Raw genomic sequence first — 26,429 nt, 5'->3', positions numbered from 1 at the left:
TCCACACCGTCTTCAGCTCCACTCCTCAACACCAACGTCTGTCTTGGTTCCTCTGGGATGAGCCTTGCGCAAAGATTAGGCAATAATACACGGCCACTGACACTCTCTCCACTCTCTCCTTGCTCGTGTTTTGTCCAGGAACCATTATGCTCCTCTGCTATCCCCTGCTCATGGCCTGGGTAACTCCCACACCAACTGTGCCTGGAGGGAAGTTCTCTTGTGCTTTCATTTCCCAAGAAGGACAACACCGTGGAGCATCCCCAAACTGAAAACTAGATGGTGCTTTAAGCCATAGGACTCAAACAGGGACATCACTGCAGTGATGTCCGCCACAATGGCTCTCTGCTCATTCACCCCTCTGGCCAACAGATCCCCCCCCCTCCCCCCCCCCCCCCCCCCCCCCGCAAGCCTGTGGTCCATCTGAAGCTGCCAAGCAGGTCTGGCCTCTTCTCTCTGTGCACCAGCAGGTGTCGATAGTGAGCTCTCTACATTCTAAGGCTGCAGGATTTACAAGCATGTCAGAGATTCTACTCCAGTTTCACTTAGCTGGAACATCCGTAAGGAGAAATGCCCGAGAGAAACCCTGTGAGCGGCCACAGAGGCAGATGAGAGTTGATGGATTTTTCTCAAACGGATCAGCTCACAGGATCAGGACCGTAAACCTCAGCCGTTCTACACGTGGAGGGACATTTCCTCTGACGCAGGTTCTGAGCTGAGCTAGGTCAGAGTAAATCTGGAATCATTCATCTGTCTCCAAAAGAGCTTTCCTGGATGTACACCGTCAGAATGGAAATCAGAATCTGGGCCCGACGAAACATCCCTCCACAGCGAAAAGAGTTAAGGCCCTGTGAAAGTAGAAAGAATTATATTGTAAGAGAAAGTTGAATTATACTGTAATAGTCGAATAAGTTGAAGGAACACTGTCTCTGAATAGGAAAGAGGAAATTATGTTAATGTTGTTTGTAGGTATGCAGATCAGAGTGCTAGCCAGGTATGCCTGGGGTAACAGGAAAAGGAAACATTAGGTGTTAGGCAGAAAGTTATTGAGATAACCAGGGAGATATGGACAGGAGATTGCTGTGTGCTTGATATGGATATGAAGATACTTGACTAGCCTCATACTAATCATGTGAAGTTTTGCCACCTTACATTCTTGTTAATTTGGCTTTCTTTTGACTGTATAAATCAAGGGGTTTGACCCTTGTATGGGGCTCACATTCTCTGGGTGTATTAGCAGAGCGGCTTTGCTAATAAACAGAGCAGTCTGACAAATCTGTGAGTCCTGTCTGACTTTGACAGCCCATAGCCCTGTTCTGTTGGGATGCTGGGATTTGCCTGCAAAGACCAGCTTGCAGGATTAGGTTCAAGGATATTACAGCAAATTATTTCTATGAAGAATTGAAACCATGAGGCATCCAGGAGTCTTTTAGAAAATAATCCACATGGTTTGGTAAGCCGCATTTTACAACCGTTTGTGTGCGGGAAAGATCCTGGTTATCGACATCAACGTGGTCAAGCGATTTTTGGAATGATGCCATATAATTCCCTCCTTTTTAAAGTCGCAGCCTTTGTTAGCCCGTCCATTTCCTTTCCCCCCCACGAACACAATGAATACCATCAGTTTCCCTGTGTTAAGTGAGTGAAGGCTTTTACCCTGCTCCCCAGAGACACAGCTGAAGATCATTAAACCTTGATATACAGCACAGCCGAGCTCAGCTTTACAATACTGCTCCTGGAACTGCAAGCCGTAAAGCAGGGGAGTTCTTTAACAGGAAGTTGGCCACTCTAATCTCAGAGGGTTACCAGAAACACTTCATTTCCAGAGTTGCAAATCTTTTCTTGTCCCAGTATTGTGAGAGAGGTTCTGCTCACAGGGCCGCAGGTGCAATGCTAGGGAGATGCCAAAGAAGTCCGAAGGACTCCAGCCCTGCATTGGGAGCTGGCTGTAACTCATAGTTCTGACCGTTCTTTTCTGCGCTGTTGGCTGACGTGGTTCAGTCATTTGCATTTTGTTTAAACCAGATGAGCTGCAAACAGGTTTAATTTGAAGGAAGGAAGTGGCTGGCAAGCCAGCTGAGAAACGAAAGTTACCAAAACAACAGGCAAATAACTGTGTTCTGCCTTTCTTCCATCAGAGCATTTCTTTTCTATCCAGAGTCCGGATACTGCAAGTGGAGTAACTCTTGTTCTTTCAGCTTTCGTAAACCAGTGTAGATCCTGTTGTTTATTAACTATACAAGTCCTATATCTTATCAGGAACATGAGACTTGGAATACAGGAAACGTTTCCAAACTTGAGAAAACAGTAATGCTCTCTAACAACATAACTTGGTCAACATTTCCCTGAGCTTTCTGCCTCTTGCTGCATGTCTAGTGAATCATCAAATGGCAGGGATTACATTCAAATGTTTTTAGAAAGGACACAGCGATTCTTTTCATGAACTTTCTCAGATGATTCAGAAGCTTGGCTATCCGACAAATAAAAAAAGGCCACTCGTTATTTCTCTGCTAATACCACGCATTTAAAGCCAGAACCGATCATGGAAGTTTAACAGAACAACTTGACAGAGCTCAGCTGCTAGACGAGATATAAACCATATGTTTTACAGATGAGGATTTACTAGGCGTGCTAATACGGATTCTGAATTGTAGAGAGGGTTTTGATATGTACATCTGTGCACGCTAGCTTCGCTGGCACGGAGCGAGTTTAAGGTAAAGTGTTCGTAGAGCAGCCTTCTGCTCCTAAAATGTATACCCAGGAAAGGGTTCCCAGAAGCCGGCAGGAAAGGACCAAAATGATTTCAGATTTTCTTTGAGATCAAAGAGAAAGGCAGGAGGCTCGGGAAAGGGCAGCTCTCACAGCCCCCTTTTCTCACCTGAGGTATCATGAAGCAGCTAAATCGGGAGTGGGCCAGGTCTGCCCGCCAAGCCATTTGATCTCGCCCTGCTGTTCCCCCGCCCTCAGGCCAATCAAGACTGGGGGCGGGGGAGTATGTGAAGTTATTCACTGTTCAAAGCAGCTGGCGGCTCCCTCCTGTTGCCAGGGGCACACAGCGCCTAGAGGGGGCCACCAGCCATTTTGAACAGAGAATATCTTTGCACGTTCCCACTCCCCCAGGTCCCAATTGGCATGGGAGTGGGGGAGTGCAAGAAGTCCCCTGCCCTGTCAGGGGTTGGTGGCACCTAGAGGGAACTGCCAGCTATTCAAAACGGCCTGCGGTTCCCTCTAGGTGCCACTCATCTCTGGCAGGACAATAGCAGGAGGCAAGCGACTTCGCAAGCTCCCCTACCCCCAGACTCCAATTGGCTTGGGGATGGAGAGCACACAAAGTCTCCTTCCACTGCCAGGGGCGCACGGCATCTAAAGGGAACCACCCCTTACTTCCCAAGACCCTGCAACTTCTGGGAGAGCCGGCCCGTGACCACATACCAAAATTCGTAAAGTGGCCCCCCTGCAAAAATTATTGCCCACCGCTGACCTAAATTCCCTCTTTATGAGCTGAGCGACACTGCCAGAGATCAGCTTCTAAGAACAGCCAAGGAAAGGCCTTAGCTATTTAATTGTCTCCATGACTACTCCCGGGAGAATCGTAAGGGCCAGATTTTCATAAACTAGACATTCGAGTGTGCAAAAGGGCCCACTCGTACACTCAGGCACACAATTAGAGTGACCATCGCATTGTGCCCGGTTCTGCCTCATGAGGGATCTTCCAACCTTAAGATTCTATTTGGGGCACCAGCCTATGAAACTCTGTGGGACTTCATGTGGGAGTATGCAGCTCCTCTTGTTCCCCTTGTGACTACTCACCTGAACGACTGCCCTGCTCAGCTTTACATGCCCGAGGCTCCCAGTCGGGGGCTTGTGGGGAAGGCCATCACTATGGGTAAAGTAAAAGAGAGCTAAGAATAGTCCTGCAGCACCTTAGAGACTAACAAAATATGTAGATGGTATGAGCTTTCGTGGGCACAACCCACTTCTTCAGATGAAGTGGGCTGTGCCCATGAAAGCTCATGAGCTCATTCGTTGTTTTGAAAGTTTTTTTCAATGACAGACTAACATGGCTACCCCTCTGAAATCAGAGAGCTAAGAGTAGCCTGGAAGTAGCTAGACTAGTTCTAGAAATAGCGATAGACAGATGAGTTAATATTTGGCACTTAGGGGATGCCCAAATTACACTGAAGTCAACATGGGCCTTTCCATTGACTTCAGTAGACTTTATGAGAGGCCCTTTGCTCGCATAGACAGGGACGGTGGGTATCATAGGCAAGGGAAGGCTTTGCCTTCCCAAGCTGCCAGTCTGGCCCTGCCCACACTCAGCCCCCCAAATGCCTACTGGAGGCGTACTGGGGGCAGAGTGTGGCTGACCCCAGCGGCCACCCTCCCCAGTGCTCCAGGGCTGAGGCCATGTGACCTCTTCTGTCCCTGGTGGTCCGAAACCAGGAAGGCTGGGGTCATGCTCCCTTTTCCCTCCCTGGTGCTCCGGGGATGGGGAGACTGGGGCCACGCACCGTCCATCCTCCCCGTTGTATTGGATGGGAGGGCGCTGGGGCCATGTGTCTCCCCACCTCCTGTGGTGCTGGGGGCGGGGTCTGGGAAGAAGGGGCGGGGCTAGGGACCTGCCTCTCACAGCCCTACCTTCACCCACCACCCATGAGCATAGACTAGAGTCTGAGGGCTAGCAGGGGTGGAGGTAAGAACTGGAGAGAGGTCATGGCAAGACCCTTGGAAGCATAGCTGGCGAGGGGGTTAATGCAGGGAAGGGAGGAGACACTAAATTACTGTGGAAATCGCCGAGACAGGCACAGATGGCACTGTGATTTTTTCTGCTGTCATAAGATCCTCTGACACAATTATCTGCCACGCAGCTAGTCACAAGTTCAGGCCTCGTGGCCGACCCATCAATGCTTCAGCTTGTTTGCTATTTTTAGGGTAAAAATTAAAAGACTTCTCCTCCTTCGGCTGGAGGCTCGAGTCGGCTGATCACAGAGACAGCCCCGGGACAGAACAGTTAGACAACAGCTCCCTGCTCGCTGCTCTCTAACGGGTTAGCGACCTTTGGCACGTGGCCCATCTGGTTGAGCCGGTGTAGGGCCGCGGGACATTTTGTTTACATTGACTGTCTGCAGGCATGGCCCCCCGCACTCCCAGTGGCCGGGTTCACTGTTCCCGGCCAACGGGAGCTGTGGGAAGTGGATTATTCTGATGGGCCAGGCGCTGAAGGTTGCTGACTCCTGTTTTATAACACAACCATTCCCACAAACTCTGCTTCAGCTGATGTGTCTAGGCACAGGGAACGGCTCGGCAGGAGAAGCCCCAGGGAATAGCTAGCAAGCCCTGAAACAGCACACTCCCACCCTTCCAGGGTCATCTGAGCCCAGGACCCTTCTCGGGCAAATTGCAGAGTTTATAGAACCATAGAACCATAGAGCTGGAAGAGACCTCAGAAGATCATCAAGTCCAGCCCCCTGCCCAAGGCAGGACCAATCCCAACTAAATCAACCAGCCAGGGCTTTGTCAAGCCGAGACTTAAGCACCTCTAGGGATGGAGACTCCACTACTTCCCTAGGGAACCCATTTATTGTTTTAGGTGTTTCAAACAAAACTTTTAACCTAGAATAGGTTTTAGTGCTAAACCAGCAGTTTTCAAACTTTTTTTCTCATGACCCAGTGGAAGACAATTATTGATACCTGTGACCCAACATAATTTGACTGGAGTGTGGGCTCCAGGGTGGGGCTGAGGAGAGCTTGGTCTATAGGAAGGGGCTCCGGCTTTGGGGGAGGGGTCAATGGATGGGGCAGAAGGGGCTTATCTTGCGTGGCTCCCGGTCAGTGGTGCAGCAAGGGTGCTAAGGGCGCTTTCTGCCAGTCTGGCACCACAGACCATGCTGTGCCCAGAACCAGCCGGCAGCAGGTTCCTAGCCAATGGGAGTGCAGAGCTAGTGCTCAGAGCAGGGGCAGTATGGGGAGCCCTGTGCACACACAGGAGCTGGGCCGGTTGCCAGCCACTTCTGGGGCACAGCACAATCTGCGGTGCCAGGACAAGCATCCCCCACTGGTTACCTGATCCCTCCCCCTGCAGCAACAAGACCCAGTGCCCGACATTCCACCACCCAGTCCTGGGTCGTGACCCGTTGTTTGAAAAAGCTGAACTAGAGCTCTGGAAAGCAAAAACGTCCCTGCCCCTCAATGCCGTGTGCGCTAGCCACAGAGCTTCCACCCCCAGAAGCAGCTGCATTTCAGTGCCTTGCACCTGCGCGAGTGCATCTGTATTTTATGAAAGGCTTTTGGGTTATCCATGTTATTTTACGTAGCAATGAAGTCACAACCTACCTGCTGCTGCTTCCATATGGGCCTGGCCACAGAGGAAACCAGTGATGCTCACAACCCTTCCTTCTTCTCCACTAAGACTGTCGAAAGCCCAGATTGGCCCTGGTGAGAGATGAACAGAAAAGAGCTTGATGACTCAGAGACGGACCCTAAAGCTCTTAGATGGATGCAAAGGAACACGGCCTTTTCCCTCTACATCTGCAAACCGCTAGATAAGAGCGAGGTATTATTAGTCCCTTGGTCCGAGTTATAAACGGGACTCTTTGTTCAATCTAGAAATGTTATCAAGAAAGAATCAGGCTGAAGCTCATGAGGCCCGGGGAGACGTAATAAATCAGGCATTGAGTGCTGTACTCTGGCTAGGAGCACAGGGCTGGGGGCAGTCTCAGGATCACTGCATTGATGTCACTGGTGCTGCACTGGGGGAGGGGGAGAGCTGACTTGGGGTGGTTAAAGTGCGGTGTTGTTTTTCCCCTCTCAGGACAGAGGTTTGGCTAGAAATGCTCATCCCCGCGGCAGTGCATTCAGGGAAGTCTGGCCTCCCTGCAGGGGTGTAAAAGCCAGAGGAATGACACTGGTGTAACAGGAGAATGAAGCTGAGCAGTGGAAGTCGGGTGTGCACAAAAGGACAGTGAGGCACCAGTGAGGGATTCAGCCTTTGGCAGGTGTAAATGTTTGTACTTTGGTGCCCTGACGCCGTGGGGATGGGCTTTCTATACCTGCCACAGAGCAATGGTTTTCAAACTTCTCTTCTGGTGACCCCATTGAAGAAAATTGTTGATGCTCCTACATAATTATATCTTTTGATTCAAGTGCAGGCTCTGGGGGGGAGGGGCAGGAATGAGAGGTCTGGAGTATGAGAGCGCACTCCAGGTTCAGGGGGGCAGAGGGTTGATGCTTGTGTTTGGGCAGGGGTTTACCTCCAGCTGCTCCCGCTCAGTGGTGCAGTGGGGCGCTCAGGCAGCTTCCACCACAGACCGTGCTGTGTCCTGGAAGCAGCCAGCAGCTGGTCTGGCTCCTAGGTGGAGGCGCACAAGTAGCTCTGCACACTGCCCTTGCCCACAGGCACAGACCTCTCCCCCCTGCTCCCACTGGCCATGAATTAGCCAATGGGAGCGTGGAGCCAGTGCTCAGGTTGGGGCAGCGCATGGATCCTGGTGGTTCCCACCCCGCCAGGAGCCAGATCTGCTGCTGGCCGCTTGGTAATCCACAGTGCCAGGACAGGCAGGAGACCTGCCTTAGCACCCCCACACCTCACCGGATCACCCTACAGCAAGGTGACCTAGTGCCTGCCATGGTGCGACCCCAGGCTGGGTTGCAACCTACCGTGTGTAAACCACTGCCCTAGCTCAATAACGGCCATGGATGGACTGGCGTGAATTGGCTGGAGCGGTGCTGGGGCAGTTCGCACAACTGGAAGACCCTCCGCCCCGTGCTTATATGGCCACGGAAGGACAGTGTAGACAGACAGACGTTATCGTGGGGCATTCCTGCGAGCCTCCGCGACAGGATTCCTTTTTCCATCCTCCAGCTTCCGGTTCTCTCTGGGCATGAGGCCTGGTTCTCTGGGTCACAAGAAGGTAATTAGGTGCTGTTAGTGAAGGGCCAAGGGCCCAATAAGCTGCATGCCCTCAGCTCCTGTTTGCTTTGGTGCAGCAGTTCTCAAACTGCGGGCCGTGACCGTGGTCTAATGGGGTCGCCAGCTTAGACTTGCTGGGCCCCGAGGCCAAAGCCCGATTCCCACCAGCCTGGGCCGAAGCCAAGCCCAAGGCCTTCTGTCCTGGGTGGTGTGGCTCAGATTACTGCCCTCGTCTGGGGCTGAGTCGCTTGGGCTTTGAGCCCCAAGGCCAGGGTGCTGGGACTTGGGTGGGATCAGGCTTTGGTGCTCCATCTGGGGCTCGTGTAGTAGTTTTTGTTGTCAGCCGAGGGGTCATGGTGCAATGACATTTGAGAACCCCGGCGTTAGCGGGAGCAGAAGGTGCTTGGCACCCACCTGGAGGCACTCAGCACCTCTCAGGGTTGGGCCCCAAGGACAAAACATACACCTGATATTAGTGTCTGATCCCAAGTCGTCATAGCAACGCCTCGGCCCAGAACTGGAGGATTTTCACACCCAGCGTGACAACGCACATTGGGAAGACTCTATAACCAGAACCCTCCACTTCCATCATTGAAATCAACTCTCGGCTCTGAAAGCGCAACTCAGGAATATGCTCCGGCTAGAAAAACAATTGGGCCGCTTTGGAAAACTAGCCGATCCTGGATGCTCAGTGGAGATTTCCTAGCTCCAAGCCTTCTGATTGACGACACGCTGATAAGCGGAGCCTTTGCAGGCACACATTTGCCTGGCTTTGCGATTTTGTGGTAATAAGGGATGGGGCAAGTTCGAAAGCTGTCCCCCCCCAAATCTCAGGGGCGATTGTCCTTCCAACCTTGCAAAGAGCGAGGGCAGCACAGCGACCCTGAGGCCTGCTCCCTGAGGGTGGGATGCCAGGCATTACCTCCGCTTTGGTAAAAGGGGCTTTGAGGTTGTTTGGGGAAGCCTAGTTCATGAGTTTAAAACCTTCCCTCAGGCCACACTGTATATTTGTCATTTGCACCACGAGGAGGGGCTGGGCCAGTCCAACAAGGGCCTTTGCTAGTGTGTTACGTGGAGTCATCCCTTTTCCAAGCTAGATGCCACAGGCAAGCGGCTCTGAATCCTACCCATCTCTTTATAGTGGCTTTGCAGTTTTATTTAACCGGCTTTGATTAATGACTGATATTGTTCTCCTCTGGCAAGCCCCTCCCCCGACTGCCCTCACGAGCTGTGAGAGAACAAAAATAAATTACTACCTGCAGGCCCCAGACCTCACAGAGAGGAGACAGGGCCTCATTCATCCCAGGGCTCACGAGAGCCATAAAGGGGGACTTTCCGAGTGACACATTAAGGTCTGATGTGCCTTGCAGAGTGTCATTCTGCTGCACAGCTTCAAAGCCCTCTTCTCCCTCCTCTGGGAATTGCCCCATAGGAAAAATGTTACCTGGCGAAGGCTCCCTTCGATGTTTTTAGTTCTTCTTCACAATAGGTTCCTTCTAGAGTCAGAGCTTTTGCCTCCAGCACTGGAAAAACGACCAGGGCTGGGAAGCCATTCACAGGCACTGATTAGTTGCATGACAGAGCAGCGATGGTGATTCACAGATATTACAGGCAGGCTGGAGCATGTCCAGAGAGCTATTGATCCTGGGTCAGAAAGGTTTAAGAGCTCAGGGCCCCATGGTGCTTTTGCTCACGCTGGTGTCCAACCACGCAGCCAAATGAAGTTACCCCTCAAGTTCAGTGAGATGAATTATCCCGCAGTTAATCTCCAGGCTCTTGCTATTCTCAGTTTTACTAATGGCCAAGTTTAATGGAGCTATTTCCAGGCTGCAATACTATTAAACACTTCCCAATTATCTTTTGGTTCCTGATAAAATATTCTCAGAGGACTCGTTATTCCAGCCTCTAGCGACCCAGGTTTCCCATAAGCCATGCTGAGGATCGAACCCTAATCCCTAGGGCTCGTTAATCCACATCATCAGAAATGCGCCCTGACTGCAAGCTTTGGAGCAGGGAAGGGCTAGGCCTAGAAGGGCATGAAGGACATTAATGGTTAAAGGCACCTCGGCAGGACACCACTGGCGGTTCAAAGGTTACTCCAGCTCCGGCCACTGTCCGTGTCCTGTGACATCCCTGGTAGCAGGCGCTATTCCTCATATACTCTGCAAACACAGGGCGCAAAGCTCACCTCCCGCCTGACCGCCAGGGGTTGGGCTTTGTGAAAAACAAAATGAAGATGTTCAGCGCAGGCCTTCCCACCCCGCTTTTTCATTTCACCCTCAGGATGGCGCAGCCCCCACACTAACTACCCAGGAAGCCTACCTCCTCCAACCTCCTCGTATCCACTCAATTCCCAAACCCAGCGCACAAGGCGAGGGTGTCTTGGGCAAACCCTGTTCCTATCTCAAATCCATCATCTCGCAGGAAAGCTATTGGCTGGTGTGTACTATGGACAGATACGGGGGAAGTTATTACCAGCGTTCCCTCTCCGTTTTTCCATCCATGCGTGGCGCGAGTTCTGTCACCTGCGCCAATGTTGAGGTCACGTGTGCTTGTTCGGATGTCTGGCGCCTGCTACTTACGAACAAAAATCATCTCCGTGTAAAATGTTACGGGAGAAGAAAGAATACCGAAACAAGGGATAATTAACAAGATGCGTGACTATAAATGTGATTTAATTGGAAATCAAATACAAAGAAAATTAATACTGCAAAATTGTCAGTGGCCAGTTGGCATCTGATGAAAAAGGGGTCTCCTCCTGTTGTCTTTGCCAGGGAAGTAGTGTTGAAGGCATTGGGGCCTGAGCTGGCCAGGATTGGGCTAGGCTGGTGTCACGGGCTTTGGGTGAAGGTAGGGTGGGGGAAGCAAGCCCCAAGCTCCCCACCAGCCCCACCCCTTCAGCCCAGGCCATGCCCCCCATGGGAGCCAAACCCCTCCCCCTGCCTGGAGCACCATGGGGAGGTAGGGTGTTGCATGTTCCCAGCCCCAGAGAGGGCGGGGCAGCATGTGGCCCCAGCCTGCCTGGCCCTGAGGCACAGGGAGAGAGGGCGCTTAGGGGCAGCAACGCTCCGCCCCCAGTACACCTACAGTAGGTGCTCTGGGGGCGGAGTCTGGGTGGGGCCACACGGGCACTTTGGGAAGGCTGTGCCTCTCCTACCCGCCACCCCTTGCTGTTGGGACAGATGTTTTAAACTGTTTTCAACCACTGGCTAAATGTTCTTGAATGGACTCACGTGTGAACACTCTGTGCACGTATTGCTCCCTATTACCTAGGAGGCTGGATTTTTTTAACATTCCAGTTCTGTTTACATCTCTCGAGACGATTTGCTTTGCCGTTCCTCCAAGCTGGCGTGATTCTGCTCTGGGGAAAGACCGAGGAACAAAACCCTTCTGCATATTTTCTTCGTGGATTTTTAGTTCTGCACCTAAGCAGTGTCTGAGGAACTTGGGTGGACAGCAAGCTCCAGCGTTTTAGCACCGTCTCAGTCTCAGCTCTGAACGGCTCTCTCTGGTTTATGGGGGCTTCCTGCCTTGTGCTCTGAACAGCAGCCAGGCAGCCGGAGTTACCTGGGGGGCAGGTGTGGAGGGGACAGGTAGGTGCCATTTTTACTCAGAGCAGCCCAGCACCTGGGAGGGCTGCCTGGGGCGGAGGGGGAATGGAAGGGACAGGGGGAGTGGAGGAGGGGTGCTGCTTCTATTTGCAGGCCCACTCATAGAGGGCAGGCCAGCTACTGGGGCTGGCTGGAAAGGAGGAGGTACCGCGTCTACAGGTACAGTGACAGCAGCTGGAGCTGCCAGAGAGAGATGGACTCTCAGAAACGCCTCTTCCTCTGCCTCCCGACCCACCCGACTCCCCCCACCCACAGCTTCCCTTTTCCCTCCTTTTCCTCCATCCACAGGCTCATGCCTCAGGCGGGGGAACTCATTCCTGCAGGCACTCTGCACCGCTCCACTAACGAAGTGGGCAGGTCTTCATTGCTTCCAGCTTGGCCGCTCCACCGCGCGCTTTACAGGGAACTGTGGTTATCACCCCCACCAAACAGGATCACTTTTGTGAAAAGGTGACCTTCTCCCACGCTATTTACAGCATCCGTCTGAAAACGGCCACCCTCTCCGGCTCTGCGTCCGCACACGGCTTCCGGGTCCTCAGGAGAAAGCGGCAGCTCTGTGTCATCAGGCAGGTGCACCCGGTGGGGCAGCTGAAAAGCCAAGAAGATAAACGTGGTTCCAGAAATAAACACAAAGGCTTCAAACAGAATAAAGCTCAAAGGCGCTCCTTGGCCATGTCTGCAGGACACTGTGCCCAAGGAAAACCACAGGTGACAGGGCTCGTGTCTTCCCCGGTTCCCTTTCTCCCCAAGGGTGAGACCTATTACCACTCCACGAAGTGCTGATGACACCCAGGGGAGGCAGCGGGACCCCACCAAGTGGATTGCATTATCTCTGGATAACGGGCCAGGAGCATCTCCAGGGAAGCACAGCCCCAACGGGAGAGGTCTGTGGCGTCTTTATATCACGGCCCTCACTAACAAGTAGAGCACATCGCTGGGGCAACTCTAATTTATGGCAGCTTCCGGCAGCCACCTCTGAGCTCCGGCGCCGCAGCGCAGAACAACAGGCATTCAGAGTGACTGATGACACTACCTCCTTGTCCCTGACAGGCCTGCCTCTCATTCCCAGCATCCCCCCCTCTCCGGGGCTGCAAGAGGGAGGGGGTATAATCAGCCCTATCTTGCCCAGAGAACTGGGAGGAATCCCAGTTTTCCGGGCCTGTTGCACAGTGCCAGCAGCAGAAAGGGGTACGACACGGCCAGGAATCGGGACCCATCAGCTTGCCCTGATTAGCAATAAGCTAGAAGGAAACAGACTAGAAAGGCCCATGGCCGGGAATCCCTCACTGTGATCACCTCCCAACAAGAGGCCACGTTGGCTCGAGGGCCCTGTCGGGGGTTGGCGGTGTTCAGATTTCAATAGACTTCTCTGGGCACCTACCCCACAGCCACAAAGCATTCGGGACACCTCCGGGCCCAGGCCTGCAGCCCTTCCTTAGCTGAAACGTCGCTTGATCTCAAGGGCTATTTTGTCTTGTGCGCACAGGTGGAGTCAAAAGCAGCCAGAGTCAAAAGCCGCATAATGGAAAACCTCTTTGTTTTCAATGGAAACTTGTCTACTGCCCCCGAGCGAGGGCCTGTGCCTCTCGACAAGCACCGCACTCGGAACGGGAGAGCTGCATGACACCCAGTTAGCGCTGCCAGACGGTTTCAACAAAAATACCGGCCACGCTGGACATGACATCACAATCTACATTACATCGGATTGAGAAAATACCGGACATTTATGTTTTCTCAATGTGTTTCCCGAACAGAAAGCTCAAACACTGGACTGTCCGGTTCAAAAACGGACACCTGGCAACCCTACACCCAGCAAAACAGCATCACCCTTCTGGATTCAGATAAGAGGCCTCTCAGAACTCTGCTTTCCATTTGCCAGTGGCCGTGGGGAACAAAGGCTTCCGTTGGCCGTTCGATTTACAGCAGCAGGCCCATGCAGCATGGGAACGGCCCCAGCCTCCCTCCCCTGTGCCCTGGCTGGCCGGGGGAAGACAGAAGCGGCGCATTGCGCTAACCTCCCACCCCCGTGCACCGCTTAGGGGAAGGCTGGGGCTGATTTCCAACCCCCTCTCCCAGGAGCAAAGCCAGGGCAGGGTTGGGCCAAGAGGGCAGGGCAGCCACCAGCCCCTGAGAGCTCGCACACACCCCTCCCCAAAAATTCCTGCATACAGGCCTGAGCAGTGTGCGCTCCCATGGCTGGTCACGGCCAGAGATCAACCCAAGTCTGAGATGGCAGCTATCGAGAAGCAGGGATGGGGGCTCCTAGGATGAAGTCCCTTGGCTTTGACAGTGACGGGAACACTGTTAACAAAATCCCTGGGGAAGGCTGGTCACAGAGGCCTACAGAGCAAAAGCCGAGCATTTTGTGATCACGTTAATCACATTGCAGTATCAACCCGTTACGATTGTGCTTAGAGAACCAGCACACAGCTGGGCCCATGCAATTTAATAAGGGTTAACAGCAGCTTATTGAAAAAAAGCTCAACCAAGACAGCTCTGAGGTTTGCTCAATGAGCAAGGCCGGCTTGTTCCAAGGACATGCCAGTTGTGTAAATCTATCCATCCAGGTGCTTCTCAGTACCTCTACCCGACTCTCCATGCTCTTGTCTTCGTCTACCCCACATGCATCACAACACTGGAGCACTGCAAAGAAACCCAGGGGGTGTACAGCGACCATTGCTCACGGCTCTTGAAATGCAGCCTACTCTGGGGCGAGACATGCCGCTGTTTAACAGCACACAGAAACAAACAGACCAGGGAGGACAGGAAGTGAGAACTTCCTGTCCAAGAGAGCCCGGAGGGAGTATTTTAAGCAGTAGTCGAGTGGGAACTTAGCTAGTACACAACGGGCTAATGTTTCCCCTTTTCATGTGAAAAGTGTCCTAGACTCTGCAATGCCCCTCAGTGGCCAGATTTTTGTTCTATGCAACTTGAAAGTTGCCTCCCTCTATGAAGTGGCAGTGGTAGGCCGTGCTGAGGCGCAGGTTCAGTGCTGGCTTAGGAGGAAGAGTGCAAACGACTGAGCAACGGCCACTACTTCGCAGTGAGAACAAGGCAGTTGACCATGATTTAAGAGCCTTGGCAATCAACAAACCAGAGCAGGGAACGTCTGGAACAACCCAGCTGGGACTGGGGCGGGGGAGCAGTCACCACATCTAAACAAACGAATGTTTTCTCAGTTAGCGGCAAGCAAATCTGGAGCCTCAAGCCATAATCTTCGCAAGGGAAGCGGAGTAATTTTTAGATTTATAAACAATTCTGCCTCCTGAGATTTGTCTGTGGCCATTGATAATGTTCATTATGTTTGGAAAGCCTCACAGGGTTTGGATACCAAACCCTTTGCACTAATGCCTCGTTATTGGTTGCACATACTATAGGGCCGGTGGGGTACGAATGGCTACTAGTGATGTCGCTCATATTATAGGGCCTGTGGGCAGAGCAGGAACGGGAGTGTTATTTTGCTATACCCATTGCCCTGAGATGAGCGTGTCAGAGCTAGTGGATCTCTGTGGTACCTTCTCCTATTTCACAAACACACCACTGGGTCACAGCCAGTGGCCTGGAGCCTGTCACCACATGATCCGTCACATCCAGGGCCTGCAGAACTTTGCCTGGCAGCTACAGAAGCCCCATTCAATTGGCTTGATAAAACTTCTCCCACACTAAACAACCCATAACACAAGAACTAGGAGTCACCAAAGGAAATTAATAGGCAGCAGGTTGAAAACAAACAAGTACTACTTCACACAACACACAGTCAACCTGTGGAACTCCTTGCCAGAGGATGTTGTGAAGCCTAGGACTTTAATGGAGCTCAAAAAAGAGCTAGATAAATTCATGGAGAATAGATCCATCTATAGCTATCAGCCAGGGTGGGTGGGAATGGTGTCCCTAGCCTCTGTCAGAAACTGGGAATGGGTGGCAGGGAATGGATCACTTGATGATTCACTGTTCTATTCCTACTCTCTAGGGGCACCTAATATTGGCCCCTGTTGGAAGACAAGATACTGGTCTAAATGGATCTTTGATCTGACCTGGTGTGATCGTTCTTATGTTCTAACCCCCAACGCACAATGCAGCATGCAAACTGTAGGCCTCTGCTCAGGCTTGGGACCTCTCTCCCTTCTTTAGCAATGCAATCTTCACTCACACAAGCAGTCCCCTTGTTGAAACACAACCCTGGTGTCCAAACGTGACCGCGGTGTCCGAAAGGAGCAACAGCAAGTAGCCTGAACTCCACACTCCAATCACTTCAAATGAAGTGGAATTCTCTGAGTGCAATAAAAAAGTGAGGGCATATACACACGCACCTCCTGAGAGGGCAGGCCCAAGGAATGACATGCACACAGGGCATTTTCTGATGGGAAATTCCCTGAGCTTTTCAATAACCAACAGTGAGGGAGCCAAGGAGAGGAGGCTGTGACCACTCAGAGCAGAAACCTCAGGAGAGCCTTTACCTTAGCAGTCACCAGGAAGTCCTAACCCGTGCCCCTCAACTTGTCTCTGCAGAGGCACCTCAGAAGAATCTCCATTGCAGATAAGAAAGGAAACAGCCAGCCTTCTTCCTGGACCAGATGTGGTTGAAGGACTAAAAGAAACCACGGTTAATTGATTGAAAGGAAGAAGCTGATTCAGATCCAAAAGTTCAAGTATCTGAGTTCTCTTTCCCTCAGCTCCCTGAACGTTTCCCCAATTCATTCTTTTTTCCATCTGCATCTTCCAGACCTTCACCAGCTCGCTGGATGTTTCCATCCCCACAGGAGAAAGTTTATTACACTCCTGCCGCAGCCAGGAGAACCCCAGGGACGCTGTCAATCCGATTTCTGATGTTCTCTTTATTTTGGATCTGCTGTTGGCATTGGAACAGCTCAGATAAGTGCAAAATCCTCAGTATCGCATTGTCGCCAGAGGCCTTGATTTAAGCAAAGCACTTCCACGGAGAAGCAAGGCCCATGGGCTCGAGAAGGATTTCAGTAGGCCTGTAAGTGATACGCTGAAAAGGGTGGGTCTGAATGTGACCTAGCTGGAGAGCTGAGTCATGGGAAAAGATGAACCACCGTGGGATCACAGGGACAGGTTTGGGGAGCCGGCAGCCATGTTGGGCCTCCGGGCAGAAAGAGCGGAGCCAAGAGCAGCCAGCCCTCAATATCACCCAGAGCATACTACAATCCCCCCTTCCCCAGCCCATAGAGCCACCCGAAGCCGCCACGCAGCGCTCTGACAACAATTCAAAGGGCCCAGGGCTCTGACCACCCCGTAGCAGCGACAGGAGAATCAGGCCCTTTAGAATCGCTGGGCCTCAGGGCAGTTGCCCCCGTTAGCAGGCCTGCCTAGGGCAAAGGGCATGGCTCTCTTCCCACGGATGTGTTCAAGGTCCACGGCGCTTTCAGTGCAGAGCAGATGTCTGCGTCAGCCTCGCCTGGCGTGCTCCCCCCCAGAGATGACTGCCTTTTAGCCCAGTTCCAAACCTCTTACTGATCACAATCTTCACTCCCACAAGTCGCCCCTTTGTGGAGGCAGCACCAGCCTCATAACACAAGCCCGGTGTCCAAAAGATAATTCCGCAGTGAGAGGAAGGCAAAGGGTAGAGAGCAACAAACCCTGACGAAGCCTTGATTCAGCAAACACTTACAAAGCTATTTAAATCCTGCTGGCATCGGCAGGACTTGCCTCTCTGCCTAAGCACTTTGCCATCAGGTGCCAATGCAATGCTGAAGATTTGCCTAAAGCAGCCCTTGGTTTTGCTGTTGTCGGAGCGGTTCCGATGCAAAGAGCGGAGCACGGTCTCTTCTGCAACCCGCTCAATAAACCTCCCCTTCTGCAGTAAGCAGCACAAGCAGGGCTAAGGTCTGATTTGTATCGAATGTGTCATGCACGGAAACGTTCCCTTTCAAGGCATTCTGTTCTCCTAGGGAAGAAGCAGAGAAATGAATAAAACATGTACCACGTTAGCAATGCCAAGCAGAGCATGTGCCTTACAAATGCATGGAATAATCAGCATGGGAAGTGCTTAGCACAAGGGGCCTGGCCCAGGCCTCAGTTTCCCAGGGACTGCCACGATACAGACCGTAAATGAATAATACTAATGCCAACCTAAGCCCTTATCTATGCAGTGCAGGTCTAGCCACGTTATTGGAGAAGCAGGGTGGATGAAGCAATATCTTTTATTGGCCCAGCTTCTGTTGGTGACAGAGACAAGCTTTCAAATATCCCAGAGCTCTTCTTCAAGCTCAGAAGCTTCTCTCGCACCAGCCAAAGTTGGCCCAATAAAAGATATTCCCTCCCTTGCCGTTCTACGCCAGTCGGGGGCTGCTTGCGGCTCACCAGGGTTCTACGTGCATCCCAGGAAACATTTTGGCTGTGTCTACACTGGGCCACTTATTCCGGAAAAGCCAGCTGTCTACACTGGCCGCTTTATTTTCCGGAAAAGCAATGACGATCTACTGTAAAATTTTCAGTGTTTTTCCGGAAAAACTATGCTGCTCCCGTTCGGGCAAAAGTCCTTTTTCCGGAAAACTGTTCCAGAAAAGGGCCAGTATAGACAGCCCAGTAGGGTTTTCCACAAAAAAGCCCCGATCACGAAAATGACGATCGGGGCCTTTTTGCGGAAAAGCACATCTACATTGACGCTTTTCCACAAAAAGTGCTTTTCCGGAAAAGCATCCTGCCAATGTAGACATGCTTTTTCTGGAAATACTTATAACGGAAAACTGTTCCGTTTTAAGCATTTCCGGAAAAGGGTGCTAGTGTAGACGTAGCCTTTGTGTACTGTTGCTTGTGCGCAGGTGTAACCACCACCAGGCAGATTTGAACCTGGGACCTCTGAAGCAGAGTATAGGAGCCTCTACCCTCTGAGCTAAAAGCCAGCGGGCTCCCAGCCCCTGCTGTAGAGGTCTTTTGATCTTAACTGTTGCTGTGGTCTAGGTACCACTTGTATTGCTTAGTAACCACCCTAGGTGTGTGGGTTACACAGGGCTGCCAGATCCAGATAGTTTTTTCCTACCCGTGTTACTAAAGTGAGCCTCACGTAAAGCGAGGGCACGGGAAGTGAGGTGCGCGCTGATTACACACAACATTGACTGTGAGAGCCGTGCGCTCCCTGTGCATCCGATCAAAGCAGTTCAATCCAATGCCCTGAAAATTCTAGGCACGTAAGTGCCGTGAGCAGAACTACCCTATCCCAGGAGACCATCTTGGTTACAACGATCTTGCGGCCTGCTGAGGTGAAGGAGAGTCACTCCTGCAGCCCCCTCACCAGCCTCGCTTGCCCATTGTTGCGTGACGCTCTTCTCTAGTGCTTGTCATCGATAGAGTTCAGCATTAATCTCTCTCTTATACAGGGAAGGAAACTGAGGCACAGGGCTGTGAAATGACTTGCTCACGGTCACCTGACAGACCAATGGCAGAGCTGGGAATAGACCCAAGTCTCGTGAGTCCCAGTCCAGAGCCCACCTGGCCTCCCTAATAAACAATACCACCATGACTGCTCTTCCGGCCAATTGGAGGCTAAGGCCTGCAGCAGCGGGGCATCCCAAAGCGGACCATCCATTGATTAACTAACTGCGGAAAAGGGGACTCCTCGCTGGCATTGCCCCCTCACGACCGGCCGTGGCATAGCCGGCTCTACTCCTCTGCGCCCCCATCCCACGATGGCCCCTCTGTTCTCATGACTGAGCTCTGTGGCCGGGTCACATTCAGTCCCACCACTGTTAGGGTACGTCTACACTACATGCCTCTGTCGGCAGAGCCATGTAGATTTGTTTATTCAGCAAAGGTAAATGAAGCCGCGATTTAAATGATCGCGGCTTCATTTACATTTACATGGCTGCCACGCTGAGCCGACAAACAGCTGATCAGCTGTTTGTCGGCTCGCCGCTAGTCTGGACGTTCCCCCTGTCGACATCAAAGCCCTTTGTCGGCAGCCCCGGTAAACCTCATTCCACGAGGAATAATCATTTAAATCGCCGCTTCATTTACCTTTGCCTACAACCCTAATCTACATGCCTCTGCCGACAGAGGCATGTAGTGTAGACACAGCCTTAGAGTAGAAAACCCAAATAAACCAAGAGAACAAACCCTCCATCACATCTGCCACCCTGGATTCAGGGCCCGGCTTGCCATAGTCCATATAACTGCCTCAGGGGCTTCACAGCACCTCACAAGATGCTGGGAGAGACACCTAGGCCTGCCCTCTACACTGTTCCAGGCCAGGCGCCGAGGACAGGCAGTCAAGGTTCACTCCTCCCAATTCCTTGCGGCTACCTCTGTAGACTTCTTCCTATCTGGCCTGGTGGCAGGCCTCTCCCACTGCTTCTCCCGCTCTGGCGATCGAGCCCTTCCTCTGTCTCCTCCGTAGGAGGTTGACGGGGTTGGTGCTTCGAGAGCCGATGACGTGCTCCTCATGGTCCAGGACCCGGGCGACCTGGCGCGGGTGGAGGCTTGCCAAGCCGTCTACTCGGCAGCCTCCTCCGCCCGGGTCAACTGGGTCAAGAGCTCTGGCCTGGTGGTCGGGGACGGGTGGCGGGCCGGCTCCCTCCCACCTGCACTTCAGGCCATCAGGTGGAGCGCGGGTCCACTGCTCTATCTGGGCGTCTATTTATCCGCCACGCACCCTTCTCCACCGGAAAACTGGCAGGGTTTGGAGGCCAGGTGGGTGAGCGGTTGCGGAGATGGGCAGGACTGCTCCGGTGCCTCTCCCTTCGCGGGAGGGCACTGGTGTTAAATCAGCTGGTCCTGTCCATGCTCTGGCACCGGCTCAACACCCTGCGCCCGGCCCCTGAGGTCCTGGCCAAGCTCCAGAGGGCAGCTTTGGAGTTCCTTCGGCCAGGACTGCACTGGGTCTCTGCAGGGGTCCTGTCTCTCCCCCTGGAGGAGGGGGGCCTAGGGCCTGGTCTGCATGCGCAGCCAGGTCCGGACCTTCCACCTCCAGGCCCTGCAGAGACTCCTCTTTAGTGCAGGTAGTCCGGCATGGGGCACCTTGGCGCGCGCCTTCCTCTGCCGCCTCCGAGGGCTCCGATACGACCGGCAGCTCTTTTTTATCCATCCGAGGGGTCTTCCGCGAGACCTCTCAGAGCTGCTGGAATTCTACCAAGACCTCCTCCAGACCTGGAAGCTGTTCTTGGTGACCAGGTCTGTTGTGGCCTCCGAGGGAGCAGACCTCCTCGCGGAGCCCCTGCTCCACAATCCAGCCTTGTGCGTGCAGGTGGCGGAGTCTCCCTCGGTGCGCCGGAGGCTGATCCTGGCAGAAACCACCATGGTCGGGGACCTCCTGGACTACGACAGGGGGGACTGGATGGATCCCCGAGCGCTCGCTCAGCGCATGGGGCTCTCCACCCCCCGAACTTCCCTGCGCCTACTCCAGGAGGTGAAGGCGGCTTTGCCACGGCCCGCTCTCGACTTCCTGCAGCGGTCCCTGCGAGAGGGTACGCCCCGCCCCGCCCCTCCCCTCCTGCAAACCCTCCGTCCCTTATTATCGGGCCCCTGTTCCACGGGCCCCCCTGGCCTCCCCATCCTTGGACCCCCAGTCGGCTGCAAAATCTGCAGCCGGTCTGTTTCCGGACCGCGCCTAGGGAACAGCTGTACACGCTCGTGCTCCACACCCTGCATTTCGCCACCCTCGTGTCCCACCCCGATTCTAAGTGGCGGGTCTAAGACCTATAGAGGGTGGGGGACCCCGATGGGCCAGTGTGTATTCCACCTTAATTCCACGGCCCATCGGGGACATCAGTTGGCGGCTCCTTTACGGGGCCGTGAGCACGGGCATGTACCCGGTGCGGTTCACCCCCATACCGGAAGCCTGCCCCTTTTGCGGCGTGAGGGAAAACCTGGCGCACGCCTACCTCGAATGCGCCAGGTTGTAGCCCCTATTCCGGCTCCTCCAGAACCTCTTACTGAGGTTCTGGCTGCACTTTTCCCCTCACCTTTTCATTTATGCACACCCCATCCGTGGCCCCACAAAGTCGCGAGACCTCCTCGTCAACCTCCTCCTGGCCTTGGCAAAAGCTGCTGTCTATAATACCAGAAGGAGGATGCTGGACGAGGGGGTTCTCTGCGACTGTGGGGCCTATTTCCTTTCCTCCCTTATGTCACGTATCCGGGCAGAGTTCCTCTGGCTCCATCGACAGCTTTGAGGAGCAGTGGGCGCTGTCCGGGGTTCTCTGCTCGGTGTCCCCATCCGGTTCCCTAGTTATAAATCTTTAGCCCGCACTCCTTGCCCCTTTTGTCATTATTTGTCCCCAGTAATTAATTGAGCACGGGTTCAGTCGTCCCTCCCGCAAGGCTGGGGGAGGGGCTTTTAGAAAGTGGGCGGGCTTTGCCCGCCCACTCTCCCGTGTCTTCAAATAGGCGCTGCTTCTCCCCTTTCTGCAGGGGTTCACAAGTATCCCCCTGGAATTCCCAAAGTAAAAGTGCAAACTCACTTCTGCCTGCCTCAGGCCTGACCTTTCCTCCCTCTGAATACCTCCGTCTTCACTCCCCTGCAGGACGTCCAGCTTTTTTATCCAGGCTTCTCACCACCTAACCATCACCGGGCAGATTCTAACCTGGGACCTCTGGAGCCTCTACTACAGCTTGAGTTATGCAGCCAGCTGGCTCTCAGCTTAGGCTGTAGAGCTCCCTTGTTCTTTGCTCTGGCTGTCAGTGGTCTAAGTGGCTCTCCATGGGACAGTGACCCACACCCACTAGGTGTGAGAGTTACACATGCTCCAGCCCAGTGTGGAATTGCCAGCTCTGAGGTACAAGCAACCCAGATGTCCGGGATGAACCTGAGCCCTTATTACTGGATGCAGGGTTGCTACATCAAGAACAGGACTGTCCTGTAAAAGGTGGATAAGTGGCAGTGTTGATCCTGGGGCTGCTCTCTCACTCCCGGCCTCTGGCCAGCCTTCGCTATTCAGGCTGATTGAAGGCCACCTCTCCCCTGGCCTCCCCCCGGTCTCCCTACTCTCCAGTTCTTCTCTGTCTGCCTGCAGCCCCCTTCTGCTCCCGATGTGATTTCTTTCAAGTCACCAGGCAGTTTCTTCCCGAGTTGGGCTGCATCCTTAACTAAGCCTGGTCCACCCTCCAGGACAGCCATATTAAACTCACATGAACTCTCTTGTTGCCTGTGTACGGGCCGCACCCCATCACACTAACCCTTTGCGCAGTGAGCCCTGACCTTTGACCTGTTCACTAATATGCCCAACTGGTGATGAAATACAATCCAGACAGCTCATTCTTGGTCATCAGCTTGTGTCCTACCCAGCCCGTAGAAAACCTTAAAACTTAATCAGCCATCTATGGGAAAGTAAAACCACACAAAGCTTTACCATGTATCAGGACAAATCTGAGATGTCATTTCAACATCACGGGTTGTATTCCTCTCCAATTCCCAGATGTGGGAGGATCCGCCACAAAAGATTCATGATGGGGTAGCAATACTGGGTAGGGAAAAAGAGAAATACATCAGTGACTTATAAGAATAAGAACATAATAATAATAATAATAATAAAGCTTCCTTTCTCCCCATAACTGGAAAGTTCAAAAATTGTACAATTACATTTTGAAATGTTTGAAGGCTGACAACCACGTCACTAGTCAAAAACATGGAGAGAGGAAGGAAATGTCTACAAATCTTTGTTTAAACGTTTTTTATTTCAAAATTTTGCCAACATTTTAATCATCTTTATCCACTGTATGTGGCAAGGTGGGGGTCAGGCATTTAGAGTGGGAGCCTCTGCCCCTTTGGAGCAACACTTGCACCCAAATGTTCCCTGGATGGCTCTGAGGATAGAGCAAGAAGCAATGGGCTAAAACTGCAGCAAGGGAGGTTTAGGTTGGACATTAGGAAAAACTTCCTGTCAGGGTGGTCAAAACACGGGAATAAATTGCCTAGGGAGGTTGTGGAATCTCCATCTCTGGAGATATTTAAGAGCAGGTTAGATAAATGTCTATCAGGGATGGTTTAGACAGTGTTTGGTCCTGCCATGGGCAGGAGACTGGACTCAATGACCTCTCGAGGTCCCTTCCAGTCCTAATATTCTATGATTCTATGATTCCATGAAACAAAGCCATTGTCTCTGTGCATTATACTTTTCCAAGCGAACGGTTTGTGGAGAGGAAAAAGACTGATCCGGGGGCTTTTCAATTTTCATCTGGGAAAGGAGACGCCCGTATTAGACGAGAAATATGTCTTGCCAGCTAGAGTAGGTCCTGGCACTCCGTTTAAAATGCCTTTGGCTTTTAAACGTGAAGAAGGAGCCAACGTGAAGCTCCTGTAGAAGAGGGCACAGAGGCAATGCGGGAAGATGGATGGAGTGATTTACGAAGCATAGACTTGCCAGGCTTGCATGGCGCTCAACAATCAAGCCCCTGCTGAAAAGAGCCGCCTCCTGGGACTGGTTAAGGACTAATGATCTATGAGGTTCTGCGACTGCCAACTGCTGATGCAGTCAGGAGGTCACAGCTCATGGGAGATGAATGGGAGCCCCAGGGAGTGATAACATGCACATCGGCCTCTTTACAATTTATTGCCCCCACATTTACTTAAGAAGCAAGGGCGGCGGAAGGTAAACAGCGCGCACCAAAGATCCCTCCGAGAAGGTAAAAGTTGCCTGTGTCCCAGAGCATAGCTCCTGCTCTGCCGGGTGCACTCCACCCCCTCCTTACCCAATAATGTTGCAGCAGCCGCAGGAGAAAAGACAGACATATGTTTGGTATCCAGAGCCAAGCCTCTGACTGGCAAAAGGAGCGAGGCGCCTGCCAGGCCCCCATTTGTCACTCAGCATTGAGGAGGAAAGCTGCTGCAACCCAACGGCAGAGCCTCTGCAAGCAGCCCAGACCCCCCTCCCTCCCGGGATAGCCTGACAGCCCCAAGGAGAGGCCTCGGGAGGGTAAAACCTGCACTGCAGAGAAGGAGAAGATGGGCAGGTGTTACACGGGCAGGGACCCGGAGGCAACATGTTTCCCGCCTTTCTGCATTTCAGCCGGACACTCTGCTGCAGAAAAGGTCCCCAGAGATGTGGTTTTTCAGGAAGCTTCCCAAGGAGTCAAACCTCAGGGCTGCTGTGTATAAAACCCAGAACGTAGCCACGAATAACAGTTCCCAATCCGCTTCCAAGAGACTCCACGGTACTATTCCTTAGTAAACAAAGCAACAGCGAACACGCACCCCAACATGGAATGCGGCTTTTAAAAGAGGGAGGAGTTCACTGTTGGAACAATTTACCAAGGACTGGGGGGAACTTTTTACAATCAAGAGAGGATGTTTTCTGGGCTCACAAGGCATTAATTCCGGCAACTTCTCTGGCATGCGTTATCCTGGAGGCCAGAGAGTAGATGACCCTCATGCACCTTCTGCCCTAAGTACATGTGAAAGAGAACACTGACAATGATATTTGGAAAACCTCTGTGAAATTTTTAAAGCAAAGTGATTAGGTCGCCAGTCTACTGATTCTTATATACAAGTCCCTATGTTGTCTCTGTTACGTTTACTTCACTGCAGAGTAACGTTTACATTTCTGTACATTAGGGCACCAGAACTGGGGGGGAAAGGGAGTCAGGGGACCATCATTAGGGTGGGGGGGGGAAGCAGTGGAAGGGTGGGGTCATGGATCAGTGGCCCCAGTATCGGTGGTACCCTCTCTTTTAGGGAGATGCCATGGCTCCTAGTTAGGACACACATTCCCCTCCGACCTTTGTTCAGAGAGGATTCTTCCCTTGCTCACGTGTGGCCATCACATGCAGTCGCCCGGGCTCTTCAGAGCGTGACCAGAATGGCAGCGGCTCGATTCTTTCCCAAGCCCTGTCAGCGAGGATCCTTACAGCTGCCAGCTTTCCCCACCGTGGGTGAGCACGATCAGGCCTTCCTCGGTGGCCAGGCTGACAAGACTCTGTATGTGCAGCGGTACCGGCCCCCAGTCAGCATAGCAGATGCACCTGCACCGCACGGCCGCTAACGCCCACCTTTATAACCGTTTCCCCCTGAGCTGCGATTGGTGCAGGTCTCACACAGTGACTGTCTCCCCTAAGTGAAAATGTCTCTCTCAGCCTCAGAAACGGCCACGGAACACGTCTCGTAACTGCCCCGCCCTGTTTCTGTTGCTCCGGCCTTCCGCCAGAATTAGGTGGTAACGGATTTCAGTTGGCGGGGACCCGGACTGGATCCGAAACATGCCCACAACCTAACAAGCTTCTCTTAGGCTTTTCTCGGGAGACACGGGTTTCACTCTTCAGGAAGGAAGAGGCAGCTGGGGGTCAAATGCTCCCAGTCATGGCTACACGAGAGCCTGCACGTCCCTGAATGATACGCGCCTCAGGGGACCATTGCATGCAAGCCCGTAGCATAGCAACACTGTTCCCAAGGGAACACTCAGGTGTCACAGGAATCAGGAAACAAAGATGGAGGCCGGGGGCGGAGAGAGGAGTCTGGGCTGCTAGATGCCACTGTCCATGCTACTGGAGAGCTGTGTCTGAGAAAGAGCTAACATGAGCCAGTTACACTGTACAAACTCCTAGCTCTAGAGCCCAGGGTCTGTGCTCTGTCTCAGCAACCTGAGGTCTGCTTGTTGCATTAGGGAATAAAGAAACCCCATCCCCTTCCCCTCCTTTCTTCCAGTCTCTCCCATCAGCCCCTCAGCCGGCAGCCCCGGTAGGAGGTGTGCCTCAGTCCCCAGCCAAATGATGGAAGTTGCCAGGCCACCTTCTTTCCTGCGTGTTTGGTAAAAACTCTCTCCTGCTCCCCTTCTCCACCTCTGGATTTGCCAGAAGAGACTGAGTCCCCGTAACACTCCCTCAAAGGTAGGCCCATGTAATCATGCTCCAGGGCCCGGCAGGCAAGCACAAATCACTGCCCCAGAAGGCCTGGCTTTGCACATGAGCAGCTTCCACACAGCCCCTTGGCATTACCTGCGGACAGGGCCTGTCAGAGCCAGGAC

General features: G+C 52.9%; 1 long non-coding RNA gene across 4 annotated transcripts in view; it reads right to left on the bottom strand.

Annotated features, from left to right (window-relative positions):
• LOC106732434 (uncharacterized) overlaps positions 1 to 26,072 on the bottom strand; it is a 94,793-nt gene extending 68,721 nt beyond the window's left edge. Inside the window, exons 1-8 of one of the 4 annotated variants that reach the window (XR_012895702.1) lie at positions 25,459 to 26,072; positions 22,824 to 22,934; positions 17,150 to 17,425; positions 15,975 to 16,105; positions 9,351 to 12,105; positions 6,331 to 6,429; positions 3,808 to 3,877; positions 411 to 845 (exon numbers count right to left, since the gene is read on the bottom strand). This is a non-coding gene — a long non-coding RNA (uncharacterized LOC106732434). Of the gene's footprint in view, positions 1 to 410; positions 846 to 3,807; positions 3,878 to 6,330; positions 6,430 to 9,350; positions 12,106 to 15,974; positions 16,106 to 17,149; positions 17,426 to 22,823; positions 22,935 to 25,458 lie in introns of those variants that run through there. The other 3 variants (XR_012895701.1, XR_012895700.1, XR_012895703.1) reach the window with 3 other exon arrangements.
• Between the last annotated feature and the right edge of the window lie 357 nt (positions 26,073 to 26,429).

This window comes from Pelodiscus sinensis, chromosome 14 (assembly GCF_049634645.1).
Source record: "Pelodiscus sinensis isolate JC-2024 chromosome 14, ASM4963464v1, whole genome shotgun sequence".
Taxonomy (NCBI): Eukaryota; Metazoa; Chordata; order Testudines; family Trionychidae; genus Pelodiscus; species Pelodiscus sinensis.
Note: the sequence above shows the minus strand (reverse complement) of the source record. Positions and strands in the feature narration are given on the sequence as shown.